The 14,026-nt window shown below is 46.1% G+C and overlaps 6 non-coding genes across 6 annotated transcripts; all 6 read left to right on the forward strand.

Annotated features, from left to right (window-relative positions):
• Positions 1–705: 705 nt before the first annotated feature.
• LOC130318650 (U2 spliceosomal RNA) lies at positions 706–897 on the forward strand. Its single transcript, XR_008865136.1, has one exon. It is a non-coding gene; the product is annotated as a U2 spliceosomal RNA (small nuclear RNA).
• A 2,119-nt stretch (positions 898–3,016) lies between these two features.
• On the forward strand, positions 3,017–3,209 carry LOC130318653 (U2 spliceosomal RNA). Its single transcript, XR_008865139.1, has one exon. It is a non-coding gene; the product is annotated as a U2 spliceosomal RNA (small nuclear RNA).
• A 2,111-nt stretch (positions 3,210–5,320) lies between these two features.
• Positions 5,321–5,511, forward strand: LOC130318648 (U2 spliceosomal RNA). The gene has a single exon (XR_008865134.1). It is a non-coding gene; the product is annotated as a U2 spliceosomal RNA (small nuclear RNA).
• Positions 5,512–7,587: 2,076 nt separating this feature from the next.
• Positions 7,588–7,778, forward strand: LOC130318652 (U2 spliceosomal RNA). Its single transcript, XR_008865138.1, has one exon. It is a non-coding gene; the product is annotated as a U2 spliceosomal RNA (small nuclear RNA).
• Positions 7,779–9,869: 2,091 nt separating this feature from the next.
• Positions 9,870–10,061, forward strand: LOC130318649 (U2 spliceosomal RNA). The gene has a single exon (XR_008865135.1). It is a non-coding gene; the product is annotated as a U2 spliceosomal RNA (small nuclear RNA).
• Positions 10,062–12,174: 2,113 nt separating this feature from the next.
• On the forward strand, positions 12,175–12,366 carry LOC130318636 (U2 spliceosomal RNA). The gene has a single exon (XR_008865123.1). It is a non-coding gene; the product is annotated as a U2 spliceosomal RNA (small nuclear RNA).
• Positions 12,367–14,026: the final 1,660 nt, after the last annotated feature.

Consider the following 14,026-nt stretch of genomic DNA (forward strand, 5'->3'; position numbering starts at 1 on the left):
TTTGGTGATGTCGTCTATTATGGCCTTCATAGAAGCAACAGGAGATTGTTGCATCCATCTAGAACCCTCAGAACTACAGTGCTATGATGTCACTCACTTCCACAGGCCTTGCAGAGTGTAAACAACAACAACCCAGCTTTGTCGTGTATGTAACCATAGGGATTGTGATGTCACCTAGAACCTTCACAGCAGCGACAGCTTTATGAGGAGCATCAGCACTGCTCTGCCTGAGCAGAACCATCACCGCCATAGGTTGTCAACTAACCCGGAATTAAACCCACACAGGTAAGTCCAATGGGGTGCAGGCATGTCCTCTATGCTTACAGCTTCCCGTGGGTGTTGTTTGATACCGTTTGGGGACAGCCAAGGAGGCATCTGCAGGCAACAAAGGTAGGTGTGTGCTTGTGTGTGTGTTTCCTATGCAGATCCTAAGCCCAGTGTCACATGCAAGTAGGAGGAGTAAGAAGGGTTCCTGGCAAATCCGGGTTATGGATTGCATTTAAAAAGGCCCCGTGGGAGTGCAATGGGCCCCTGTCTTGCTGCTTAGCAATAATGGTATGGGTTTAGGTTCTGCTGTGTGTACTGGTGGTTGACTGCCCCCCAGCCCAGAGTGTGCATGGAAAATTGTCTGGCAGCCCTCCCTGACAGCAAGCAGTGATAGTGCCCATGAAGGGGACCTTGTTGGGCCCGCCCCCTTTCACGGTTATCGCTTCTCGGCCTTTTGGCTAAGATCAAGTGTAGTATCTGTTCTTATCAGTTTAATATCTGATACGTCCCCTATCTGGGGACCATATATTAAATGGATTTTTGAGAACGGGGGCCGATTTCGAAGCTTGCTTCCGTCGCCCTATGCATTGACCCGATATGGCAGTACTCTTCGGGTACAGTGCACCACCCCCTTACAGGGTTAAAAAGAAAGATTCCTACTTTCATTGCTACCGTGCTTGCTGGCTAGCCAGCTAGCCAGCCCTGTGGGCCTTGCTGCTGCTGGCTGCTGCTGCTGCAGCCAAAAAACAAAAGGTGGTGCTGCTGCTGCTTCTGCTGCTTCTGCTTGTGTCTGGCCGGCTGTTGGAGCGTCCAGGCACAGGACTTCTGCTGCTGCTGACTAAATGGCCTCCTTAATTGGATCATTTGAGTAGCCAGCACACCTGTGCAAGGTAGGGCATGACATTGATAGGCAGCTGCCTTGATAGCGGGTGGGTGCTGAATGTTCCTAATTGACAAAATAAGATTAATGCTTATGAAGAAATATAAAATCTCATCCCTTCCCCCAATATCGCGCCACACCCCTACCCCTTAATTCCCTGGTTGAACTTGATGGACATATGTCTTTTTTCGAACCGTACTAACTATGTAACTATGTAACATAACATGGGGGGGTCTCCTGGCTGTTCACACAGGTGTGTCATTGCTGTACATTGACCATGCATTGCTTCTGTGGTATTGCAAAGGCAAAGACAAATGCTTCCAGCCATCCATTGCACTAATGGATTGGTCATCAGCTGGCTGTCTATGTCCCGCATCAATATAGGACCAAAGTACAGAGGGTTAGGCTATGCTATAGTGCACCTACCTGATGCATCAGAAGGTGCGAGGCCCTTGCTAAATTCTGTGCACAGACTTTGAGATCTATGCTTTAGACTGTATCTAAACCTGCTCCAACATGGACTGACATTCTGGCCTACTTTCAGCCGATGCGACTTGTCTGTCGCTGAACAGTCGCTTTTTATGTATTCAGCACCTATGTATAATGTTGTAAAAATGCTCTAGAAGCTAAAGTCGCAGAAATGTCACACATATTTGGCCTGCAACTTTCTGTGCGACAAATTCAGACAGGAAAAATCAGTATAAATCCTTAGAAAATTATCCCCCAGTGTCTCCATCTGCTGGCGGTATTGAATAAGCATTGCTGCACTGATGGGGTATGGCATTAGACGAAAAAAAAGAAGAAAAAGAAGAATAATACGCCCAGAAAAGAGGCGAAAAGGAGAAAAACGTAAAAAAAACGTGAAAAAAAAGTAAGAGGAAGAGAAGGGAAAAAAAGGTGGAAATGGGTTTAAAAGTGATTTCGGCGGAGAAATATATATATATATATATATATATATATATATATATATATATATATATTATATATATATATACGCGCACACAACACACATATATATAAACGTATTCTCCGTTGAGATATTGCAGCCGCTGCTGTGTCCAGCCCAGGAGCCTTAGCACTGTGCTGTGATGTCACTCAATACCACTGACATCACTAGGTGTAAACAACATCTCTCCTTTGCTGTGTATGTGACTATGGAGCTGTTTGGTGATGTCGTCTATTATGGCCTTCATAGAAGCAACAGGAGATTGTTGCATCCATCTAGAACCCTCAGAACTACAGTGCTATGATGTCACTCACTTCCACAGGCCTTGCAGAGTGTAAACAACAACAACCAGCTTTGGTCGTGTATGTAACCATAGGGATTGTGATGTCACCTAGAACCTTCACAGCAGCGACAGCTTTATGAGGAGCATCAGCACTGCTCTGCCTGAGCAGAACCATCACCGCCATAGGTTGTCAAATAACCCGGATTTAACCCACACAGGTAAGTCCAATGGGGTGCAGGCATGTCCTCTATGCTTACAGCTTCCCGTGGGTGTTGGTTTGATACCGTTTGGGGACAGCCAAGGAGGCATCTGCAGGCAACAAAGGTAGGTGTGTGCTTGTGTGTGTGTTTCCTATGCAGATCCTAAGCCCAGTGTCACATGCAAGTAGGAGGAGTAAGAAGGGTTCCTGGCAAATCCGGGTTATGGATTGCATTTTAAAAAGGCCCCGTGGGAGTGCAATGGGCCCCTGTCTTGCTGCTTAGCAATAATGGTATGGGTTTAGGTTCTGCTGTGTGTACTGGTGGTTGACTGCCCCCCAGCCCAGAGTGTGCATGGAAAATTGTCTGGCAGCCTCCCTGACAGCAAGCAGTGATAGTGCCCACTGAAGGGGACCTTGTTGGGGCCCGCCCCTTTCACGGTTATCGCTTCTCGGCCTTTTGGCTAAGATCAAGTGTAGTATCTGTTCTTATCAGTTTAATATCTGATACGTCCCCTATCTGGGGACCATATATTAAATGGATTTTTGAGAACGGGGGCCGATTTCGAAGCTTGCTTCCCGTCGCCCTATGCATTGACCCCGATATGGCAGTATCTTCGGGTACAGTGCACCACCCCCTTACAGGGTTAAAAAGAAAGATTCCTACTTTCATTGCTACCTGCTTGCTGGCTAGCCAGCTAGCCAGTCCCTGTGGGCACTTGCTGCTGGCTGCTGCTGCTGCTGCAGCCAAAAAACAAAAGGTGGTGCTGCTGCTGCTTCTGCTGCTTCTGCTTGTGTCTGGCCGCTGTTGGAGCGTCCAGGCACAGGACTTCTGCTGCTGCTGACTAAATGGCCTCCTTAATTGGATCATTTGAGTAGCCAGCACACCTGTGCAGGTTGGGCATGACATGATAGGCAGCTGCCTTGATAGCGGGTGGGTGCTGAATGTTCCTAATTGACAAAATAAGATTAATGCTTATGAAGAAATATAAAAATCTCATCCCCTTCCCCAATATCGCGCCACACCCCTACCCCTTAATTCCCTGGTTGAACTTGATGGACATACTGTCTTTTTTCGACCGTACTAACTATGTAACTATGTAACATAACATGGGGGGGTCCTCCTGGCTGTTCACACACAGGTGTGTCAATTGCTGTACATTGACCATGCATTGCTTCTGTGGTATTGCAAAGGCAAAGACAAATGCTTCCAGCCATCCATTGCACTAATGGATTGGTCATCAGCTGGCTGTCTATGTCCCCGCATCAATATAGACCAAAGTACAGAGGGTTAGGCTATGCTATAGTGCACCTACCTGATGCATCAGAAGGTGCGAGGCCCTTGCTAAATTCTCGTGCACAGACTTTGAGATCTATGCTTTAGACTGTATCTAAACCTGCTCCAACATGGACTGACATTCTGGCCTACTTTCAGCCGATGCGACTTGTCTGTCGCTGAACAGTCGCTTTTTATGTATTCAGCACCTATGTATAATGTTGTAAAAATGCTCTAGAAGCTAAAGTCGCAGGAAATGTCACAACATATTTGGCCTGCAACTTTCTGTGCGACAAATTCAGACAGGAAAAATCAGTATAAATCCTTAGAAAATTATCCCCCAGTGTCTCCATCTGCTGGCGGTATTGAATAAGCATTGCTTGCACTGATGGGGTATGCATTAGACGAAAAAAAAGAAGAAAAAGAAGAATAATACGCCCAGAAAAGAGGCGAAAAGGAGAAAAAACGTAAAAAAACGTGAAAAAAAGTAAGAGGAAGAGGAAGGGAAAAAAAAGGTGGAAATGGGTTTAAAAGTGATTTCGGCGGAGAAATATATATATATATATATAGTATATATATATATATATATATATATACGCGCACACACACACATATATATAAACGTATTCTCCGTTGAGATATTGCAGCCGCTGCTGTGTCCAGGCCCAGGAGCCTTAGCACTGTGCTGTGATGTCACTCAATACCACTGACATCACTAGGTGTAAACAACATCTCTCCTTTGCTGTGTATGTGACTATGGAGCTGTTTGGTGATGTCGTCTATTATGGCCTTCATAGAAGCAACAGGAGATTGTTGCATCCATCTAGAACCCTCAGAACTACAGTGCTATGATGTCACTCACTTCCACAGGCCTTGCAGAGTGTAAACAACAACAACCCAGCTTTGTCGTGTATGTAACCATAGGGATTGTGATGTCACCTAGAACCTTCACAGCAGCGACAGCTTATGAGGAGCATCAGCACTGCTCTGCCTGAGCAGAACCATCACCGCCATAGGTTGTCAAATAACCCCGGATTTAACCCACACAGGTAAGTCCAATTGGGGTGCAGGCATGTCCTCTATGCTTACAGCTTCCCGTGGGTGTTGGTTTGATACCGTTTGGGGACAGCCAAGGAGGCATCTGCAGGCACCAAAGGTAGGTGTGTGCTTGTGTGTGTGTTTCCTATGCAGATCCTAAGCCCAGTGTCACATGCAAGTAGGAGGAGTAAGAAGGGTTCCTGGCAAATCCGGGTTATGGATTGCATTTAAAAAGGCCCCGTGGGAGTGCAATGGGCCCCTGTCTTGCTGCTTAGCAATAATGGTATGGGTTTAGGTTCTGCTGTGTGTACTGGTGGTTGACTGCCCCCCAGCCCAGAGTGGGGTGCATGGAAAATTGTCTGGCAGCCTCCCTGACAGCAAGCAGTGATAGTGCCCATGAAGGGGACCTTGTTGGGCCCGCCCCTTTCACGGTTATCGCTTCTCGGCCTTTTGGCTAAGATCAAGTGTAGTATCTGTTCTTATCAGTTTAATATCTGATACGTCCCCTATCTGGGGACCATATATTAAATGGATTTTTGAGAACGGGGGCCGATTTCGAAGCTTGCTTCCGTCGCCCTATGCATTGACCCGATATGGCAGTATCTTCGGGTACAGTGCACCACCCCCTTACAGGGTTAAAAAGAAAGATTCCTACTTTCATTGCTACCTGCTTGCTGGCTAGCCAGCTAGCCAGCCCTGTGGCCTTGCTGCTGCTGCTGCTGCTGCTGCAGCCAAAAAACAAAAGGTGGTGCTGCTTCTGCTTGTGTCTGGCCGCTGTTGGAGCGTCCAGGCACAGGACTTCTGCTGCTGCTGACTAAATGGCCTCCTTAATTGGATCATTTGAGTAGCCAGCACACCTGTGCAGGTAGGGCATGACATGATAGGCAGCTGCCTTGATAGCGGGTGGGTGCTGAATGTTCCTAATTGACAAAATAAGATTAATGCTTATGAAGAAATATAAAATCTCATCCCTTCCCCAATATCGCGCCACACCCCTACCCCTTAATTCCCTGGTTGAACTTGATGGACATATGTCTTTTTTCGACCGTACTAACTATGTAACTATGTAACATAACATGGGGGGGTCTCCTGGCTGTTCACACAGGTGTGTCATTGCTGTACATTGACCATGCATTGCTTCTGTGGTATTGCAAAGGCAAAGACAAATGCTTCCAGCCATCCATTGCACTAATGGATTGGTCATCAGCTGGCTGTCTATGTCCCGCATCAATATAGACCAAAGTACAGAGGGTTAGGCTATGCTATAGTGCACCTACCTGATGCATCAGAAGGTGCGAGGCCCTTGCTAAATTCTGTGCACAGACTTTGAGATCTATGCTTTAGACTGTATCTAAACCTGCTCCAACATGGACTGACATTCTGGCCTACTTTCAGCCGATGCGACTTGTCTGTCGCTGAACAGTCGCTTTTTATGTATTCAGCACCTATGTATAATGTTGTAAAAATGCTCTAGAAGCTAAAGTCGCAGAAATGTCACACATATTTGGCCTGCAACTTTCTGTGCGACAAATTCAGACAGGAAAAAATCAGTATAAATCCTTAGAAAATTATCCCCCAGTGTCTCCATCTGCTGGCGGTATTGAATAAGCATTGCTGCACTGATGGGGTATGCATTAGACGAAAAAAAAGAAGAAAAAGAAGAATAATACGCCCAGAAAAGAGGCGAAAAGGAGAAAAACGTAAAAAAACGTGAAAAAAAAGTAAGAGGAAGAGAAGGGAAAAAAAGGTGGAAATGGGTTTAAAAGTGATTTCGGCGGAGAAATATATATATATATATATATATATATATATATATATATATATACGCGCACACACACACATATATATAAACGTATTCTCCGTTGAGATATTGCAGCCGCTGCTGTGTCCAGGCCCAGGAGCCTTAGCACTGTGCTGTGATGTCACTCAATACCACTGACATCACTAGGTGTAAACAACATCTCTCCTTTGCTGTGTATGTGACTATGGAGCTGTTTGGTGATGTCGTCTATTATGGCCTTCATAGAAGCAACAGGAGATTGTTGCATCCATCTAGAACCCTCAGAACTACAGTGCTATGATGTCACTCACTTCGCCACAGGCCTTGCAGAGTGTAAACAACAACAACCCAGCTTTGTCGTGTATGTAACCATAGGGATTGTGATGTCACCTAGAACCTTCACAGCAGCGACAGCTTTATGAGGAGCATCAGCACTGCTCTGCCTGAGCAGAACCATCACCGCCATAGGTTGTCAAATAACCCGGATTTAACCCACACAGGTAAGTCCAATGGGGTGCAGGCATGTCCTCTATGCTTACAGCTTCCCCGTGGGTGTTGGTTTGATACCGTTTGGGGACAGCCAAGGACGGCATCTGCAGGCAACAAAGGTAGGTGTGTGCTTGTGTGTGTGTTTCCTATGCAGATCCTAAGCCCAGTGTCACATGCAAGTAGGAGGAGTAAGAAGGGTTCCTGGCAAATCCGGGTTATGGATTGCATTTAAAAAGGCCCCGTGGGAGTGCAATGGGCCCCTGTCTTGCTGCTTAGCAATAATGGTATGGGTTTAGGTTCTGCTGTGTGTACTGGTGGTTGACTGCCCCCCAGCCCAGAGTGTGCATGGAAAATTGTCTGGCAGCCTCCCTGACAGCAAGCAGTGATAGTGCCCATGAAGGGGACCTTGTTGGGCCCGCCCCTTTCACGGTTATCGCTTCTCGGCCTTTTGGCTAAGATCAAGTGTAGTATCTGTTTTTATCAGTTTAATATCTGATACGTCCCCTATCTGGGGACCATATATTAAATGGATTTTTGAGAACGGGGGCCGATTTCGAAGCTTGCTTCCGTCGCCCTATGCATTGACCCGATATGGCAGTATCTTCGGGTACAGTGCACCACCCCCCTTACAGGGTTAAAAAGAAAGATTCCTACTTTCATTGCTACCTGCTTGCTGGCTAGCCAGCTAGCCAGCCCTGTGGGCCTTGCTGCTGCTGCTGCTGCTGCAGCCAAAAAACAAAAGGTGGTGCTGCTGCTGCTTCTGCTGCTTCTGCTTGTGTCTGGCCGCTGTTGGAGCGTCCAGGCACAGGACTTCTGCTGCTGCTGACTAAATGGCCTCCTTAATTGGATCATTTGAGTAGCCAGCACACCTGTGCAGGTAGGGCATGACATGATAGGCAGCTGCCTTGATAGCGGGTGGGTGCTGAATGTTCCTAATTGACAAAATAAGATTAATGCTTATGAAGAAATATAAAATCTCATCCCTTCCCCAATATCGCGCCACACCCCCTACCCCTTAATTCCCTGGTTGAACTTGATGGACATATGTCTTTTTTCGACCGTACTAACTATGTAACTATGTAACATAACATGGGGGGTCTCCTGGCTGTTCACACAGGTGTGTCATTGCTGTACATTGACCATGCATTGCTTCTGTGGTATTGCAAAGGCAAAGACAAATGCTTCCAGCCATCCATTGCACTAATGGATTGGTCATCAGCTGGCTGTCTATGTCCCGCATCAATATAGACCAAAGTACAGAGGGTTAGGCTATGCTATAGTGCACCTACCTGATGCATCAGAAGGTGCGAGGCCCTTGCTAAATTCTGTGCACAGACTTTGAGATCTTATGCTTTAGACTGTATCTAAACCTGCTCCAACATGGACTGACATTCTGGCCTACTTTCAGCCGATGCGACTTGTCTGTCGCTGAACAGTCGCTTTTTATGTATTCAGCACCTATGTATAATGTTGTAAAAATGCTCTAGAAGCTAAAGTCGCAGAAATGTCACACATATTTGGCCTGCAACTTTCTGTGCGACAAATTCAGACAGGAAAAATCAGTATAAATCCTTAGAAAATTATCCCCCAGTGTCTCCATCTGCTGGCGGTATTGAATAAGCATTGCTGCACTGATGGGGTATGCATTAGACGAAAAAAAAGAAGAAAAAGAAGAATAATACGCCCAGAAAAGAGGCGAAAAGGAGAAAAACGTAAAAAAAAACGTGAAAAAAAAGTAAGAGGAAGAGAAGGGAAAAAAAGGTGGAAATGGGTTTAAAAGTGATTTCGGCGGAGAAATATATATATATATATATATATATATATATATATATATATATACGCGCACATCACACACATATATATAAACGTATTCTCCGTTGAGATATTGCAGCCGCTGCTGTGTCCAGGCCCAGGAGCCTTAGCACTGTGCTGTGATGTCACTCAATACCACTGACATCACTAGGTGTAAACAACATCTCTCCTTTGCTGTGTATGTGACTATGGAGCTGTTTGGTGATGTCGTCTATTATGGCCTTCATAGAAGCAACAGGAGATTGTTGCATCCATCTAGAACCCTCAGAACTACAGTGCTATGATGTCACTCACTTCCACAGGCCTTGCAGAGTGTAAACAACAACAACCCAGCTTTGTCGTGTATGTAACCATAGGGATTGTGATGTCACCTAGAACCTTCACAGCAGCGACAGCTTTATGAGGAGCATCAGCACTGCTCTGCCTGAGCAGAACCATCACCGCCATAGGTTGTCAAATAACCCGGATTTAACCCACACAGGTAAGTCCAATGGGGTGCAGGCATGTCCTCTATGCTTACAGCTTCCCGTGGGTGTTGGTTTGATACCGTTTGGGGACAGCCAAGGAGGCATCTGCAGGCAACAAAGGTAGGTGTGTGCTTGTGTGTGTGTTTCCTATGCAGATCCTAAGCCCAGTGTCACATGCAAGTAGGAGGAGTAAGAAGGGTTCCTGGCAAATCCGGGTTATGGATTGCATTTAAAAAGGCCCCGTGGGAGTGCAATGGCCCCTGTCTTGCTGCTTAGCAATAATGGTATGGGTTTAGGTTCTGCTGTGTGTACTGGTGGTTGACTGCCCCCCAGCCCAGAGTGTGCATGGAAAATTTGTCTGGCAGCCTCCCTGACAGCAAGCAGTGATAGTGCCCATGAAGGGGACCTTGTTGGGCCCCAGCCCCTTTCACGGTTATCGCTTCTCGGCCTTTTGGCTAAGATCAAGTGTAGTATCTGTTCTTATCAGTTTAATATCTGATACGTCCCCTATCTGGGGACCATATATTAAATGGATTTTTGAGAACGGGGGGCCGATTTCGAAGCTTGCTTCCGTCGCCCTATGCATTGACCCGATATGGCAGTATCTTCGGGTACAGTGCACCACCCCCTTACAGGGTTAAAAAGAAAGATTCCTACTTTTCATTGCTACCTGCTTGCTGGCTAGCCAGCTAGCCAGCCCTGTGGGCCTTGCTGCTGCTGCTGCTGCTGCTGCAGCCAAAAAACAAAGGTGGTGCTGCTGCTGCTTCTTCTGCTGCTTCTGCTTGTGTCTGGCCCGCTGTTGGAGCGTCCAGGCACAGGACTTCTGCTGCTGCTGACTAAATGGCCTCCTTAATTGGATCATTTGAGTAGCCAGCACACCTGTGCAGGCTAGGGCATGACATGATAGGCAGCTGCCTTGATAGCGGGTGGGTGCTGAATGTTCCTAATTGACAAAATAAGATTAATGCTTATGAAGAAATATAAAATCTCATCCCTTCCCCAATATCGCGCCACACCCCTACCCCCTTAATTCCCTGGTTGAACTTGATGGACATATGTCTTTTTTCGACCGTACTAAACTATGTAACTATGTAACATAACATGGGGGGGGTCTCCCTGGCTGTTCACACAGGTGTGTCATTGCTGTACATTGACCATGCATTGCTTCTGTGGTATTGCAAAGGCCAAAGACAAATGCTTCCAGCCATCCATTGCACTAATGGATTGGTCCATCAGCTGGCTGTCTATGTCCCGCATCAATATAGACCCAAAGTACAGAGGGTTAGGCTATGCTATAGTGCACCTACCTGATGCATCAGAAGGTGCGAGGCCCTTGCTAAATTCTGTGCACAGACTTTGAGATCTATGCTTTAGACTGTATCTAAACCTGCTCCAACATGGACTGACATTCTGGCCTACTTTCAGCCGATGCGACTTGTCTGTCGCTGAACAGTCGCTTTTTATGTATTCAGCACCTATGTATAATGTTGTAAAAAATGCTCTAGAAGCTAAAGTCGCAGAAATGTCACACATATTTGGCCTGCAACTTTCTGTGCGACAAATTCAGACAGGAAAAATCAGTATAAATCCTTAGAAAATTATCCCCCCAGTGTCTCCATCTGCTGGCGGTATTGAATAAGCATTGCTGCACTGATGGGGTATGCATTAGACGAAAAAAAAGAAGAAAAAGAAGAATAATACGCCCAGAAAAGAGGCGAAAAGGAGAAAAACGTAAAAAAACGTGAAAAAAAAGTAAGAGGAAGAGAAGGGAAAAAAAGGTGGAAATGGGTTTAACAAGCTGATTTCGGCGGAGAAATATATATATATATATATATATATATATATATATATATATATATACGCGCACACACACACATATATATAAACGTATTCTCCGTTGAGATATTGCAGCCGCTGCTGTGTCCAGGCCCAGGAGCCTTAGCACTGTGCTGTGATGTCACTCAATACCACTGACATCACTAGGTGTAAACATCATCTCTCCTTTGCTGTGTATGTGACTATGGAGCTGTTTGGTGATGTCGTCTATTATGGCCCTTCATAGAAGCAACAGGAGATTGTTGCATCCATCTAGAACCCTCAGAACCTACAGTGCTATGATGTCACTCACTTCCACAGGCCTTGCAGAGTGTAAACAACAACTAACCCAGCTTTGTCGTGTATGTAACCATAGGGATTGTGATGTCACCTAGAACCTTCACAGCAGCGACAGCTTTATGAGGAGCATCAGCACTGCTCTGCCTGAGCAGAACCATCACCGCCATATAGGTTGTCAAATAACCCGGATTTAACCCACACAGGTAAGTCCAATGGGGTGCAGGCATGTCCTCTATGCTTACAGCTTCCCGTGGGTGTTGGTTTGATACCGTTTTGGGGACAGCCAAGGAGGCATACTGCAGGCAACAAAGGTAGGGTGTGTGCTTGTGTGTGTGTTTCCTATGCAGATCCTAAGCCCAGTGTCACATGCAAGTAGGAGGAGTAAGAAGGGTTCCTGGCAAATCCGGGTTATGGATTGCATTTAAAAAGGCCCCGTGGGAGTGCAATGGGCCCCTGTCTTGCTGCTTAGCAATAATGGTATGGGTTTAGGTTCTGCTGTGTGTACTGGTGGTTGACTGCCCCCCAGCCCAGAGTGTGCATGGAAAATTGTCTGGCAGCCTCCCTGACAGCAAGCAGTGATAGTGCCCATGAAGGGGACCTTGTTGGGCCCGCCCCTTTCACGGTTATCGCTTCTCGGCCTTTTGGCTAAGATCAAGTGTAGTATCTGTTCTTATCAGTTTAATATCTGATACGTCCCCTATCTGGGGACCATATATTAAATGGATTTTTGAGAACGGGGGCCGATTTTCGAAGCTTGCTTCCGTCGCCCTATGCATTGACCCGATATGGCAGTATCTTCGGGTACAGTGCACCACCCCCTTACAGGGTTAAAAAGAAAGATTCCTACTTTCATTGCTACCTGCTTGCTGGCTAGCCAGCTAGCCAGCCCTGTGGGCCTTGCTGCTGCTGCAGCCAAAAAAACAAAAGGTGGTGCTGCTGCTGCTTCTTCTGCTTCTGCTTGTGTCTGGCCCCTGTTGGAGCGTCCAGGCACAGGACTTCTGCTGCTGCTGACTAAATGGCCTCCTTAATTGGATCATTTGAGTAGCCAGCACACCTGTGCAGGTAGGGGCATGACATGATAGGCAGCTGCCTTGATAAGCGGTGTGGGTGCTGAATGTTCCTAATTGACAAAATAAGATTAATGCTTATGAAGAAATATAAAATCTCATGCCCTTCCCCAATATCGCGCCACACCCCTACCCCTTAATTCCCTGGTTGAACTTGATGGACATATGTCTTTTTTCGACCGTACTAACTATGTAACTATGTAACATAACATGGGGGGGTCTCCTGGCTGTTCACACAGGGTGTGTCATTGCTGTACATTGACCATGCATTGCTTCTGTGGTATTGCAAAGGCAAAGACAAATGCTTCCAGCCATCCATTGCACTAATGGATTGGTCATCAGCTGGCTGTCTATGTCCCGCATCAATATAGACCAAAGTACAGAGGGTTAGGCTATGCTATAGTGCACCCTACCTGATGCATCAGAAGGTGCGAGGCCCTTGCTAAATTCTGTTGCACAGACTTTGAGATCTATGCTTTAGACTGTTATCTAAACCTGCTCCAACATGGACTGACATTCTGGCCTACTTTCAGCCCGATGCGACTTGTCTGTCGCCTGAACAGTCGCTTTTTATGTATTCAGCACCTATGTATAATGTTGTAAAAATGCTCTAGAAGCTAAAGTCGCAGAAATGTCACACATATTTGGCTGCAACTTTCTGTGCGACAAATTCAGACAGGAAAAATCAGTATAAATCCTAAGAAAATTATCCCCCAGTGTCTCCATCTGCTGGCGGGTATTGAATAAGCATTGGCTGCACTGATGGGGTATGCATTAGACGAAAAAAAAGAAGAAAAAGAAGAATAATACGCCCAGAAAAGAGGCGAAAAGGAGAAAAACGTAAAAAAACGTGAAAAAAAAAGTAAGAGGAAGAGAAGGGAAAAAAGGTGGAAAATGGGTTTAAAAGGTGATTTCGGCGGAGAAATATATATATATATATAGTATATATATTATATATATATATATATATATACGCGCGCACAGCACACACATATATATAAACGTATTCTCCGTTGAGATATTGCAGCCGCTGCTGTGTCCAGGCCCAGGAGCCTTAGCACTGTGCTGTGATGTCACTCAATACCACTGACATCACTAGGTGTAAACAACATCTCTCCTTTGCTGTGTATGTGACTATGGAGCTGTTTGGTGATGTCGTCTATTATGGCCTTCATAGAAGCAACAGGAGATTGTTGCATCCATCTAGAACCTCAGAACTACAGTGCTATGATGTCACTCACTTCCACAGGCCTTGCAGAGTGTAAACAACAACAACCCAGCTTTGTCGTGTATGTAACCATAGGGATTGTGATGTCACCTAGAACCTTCACAGCAGCGACAGCTTTATGAGGAGCATCAGCACTGCTCTGCCTGAGCAGAACCATCACCGCCATAAGGTTGTCAAATTAA

This window comes from Hyla sarda, unplaced genomic scaffold (genome assembly GCF_029499605.1).
Source record: "Hyla sarda isolate aHylSar1 unplaced genomic scaffold, aHylSar1.hap1 scaffold_2063, whole genome shotgun sequence".
In the NCBI taxonomy this organism is placed as follows: Eukaryota; Metazoa; Chordata; class Amphibia; order Anura; family Hylidae; genus Hyla; species Hyla sarda.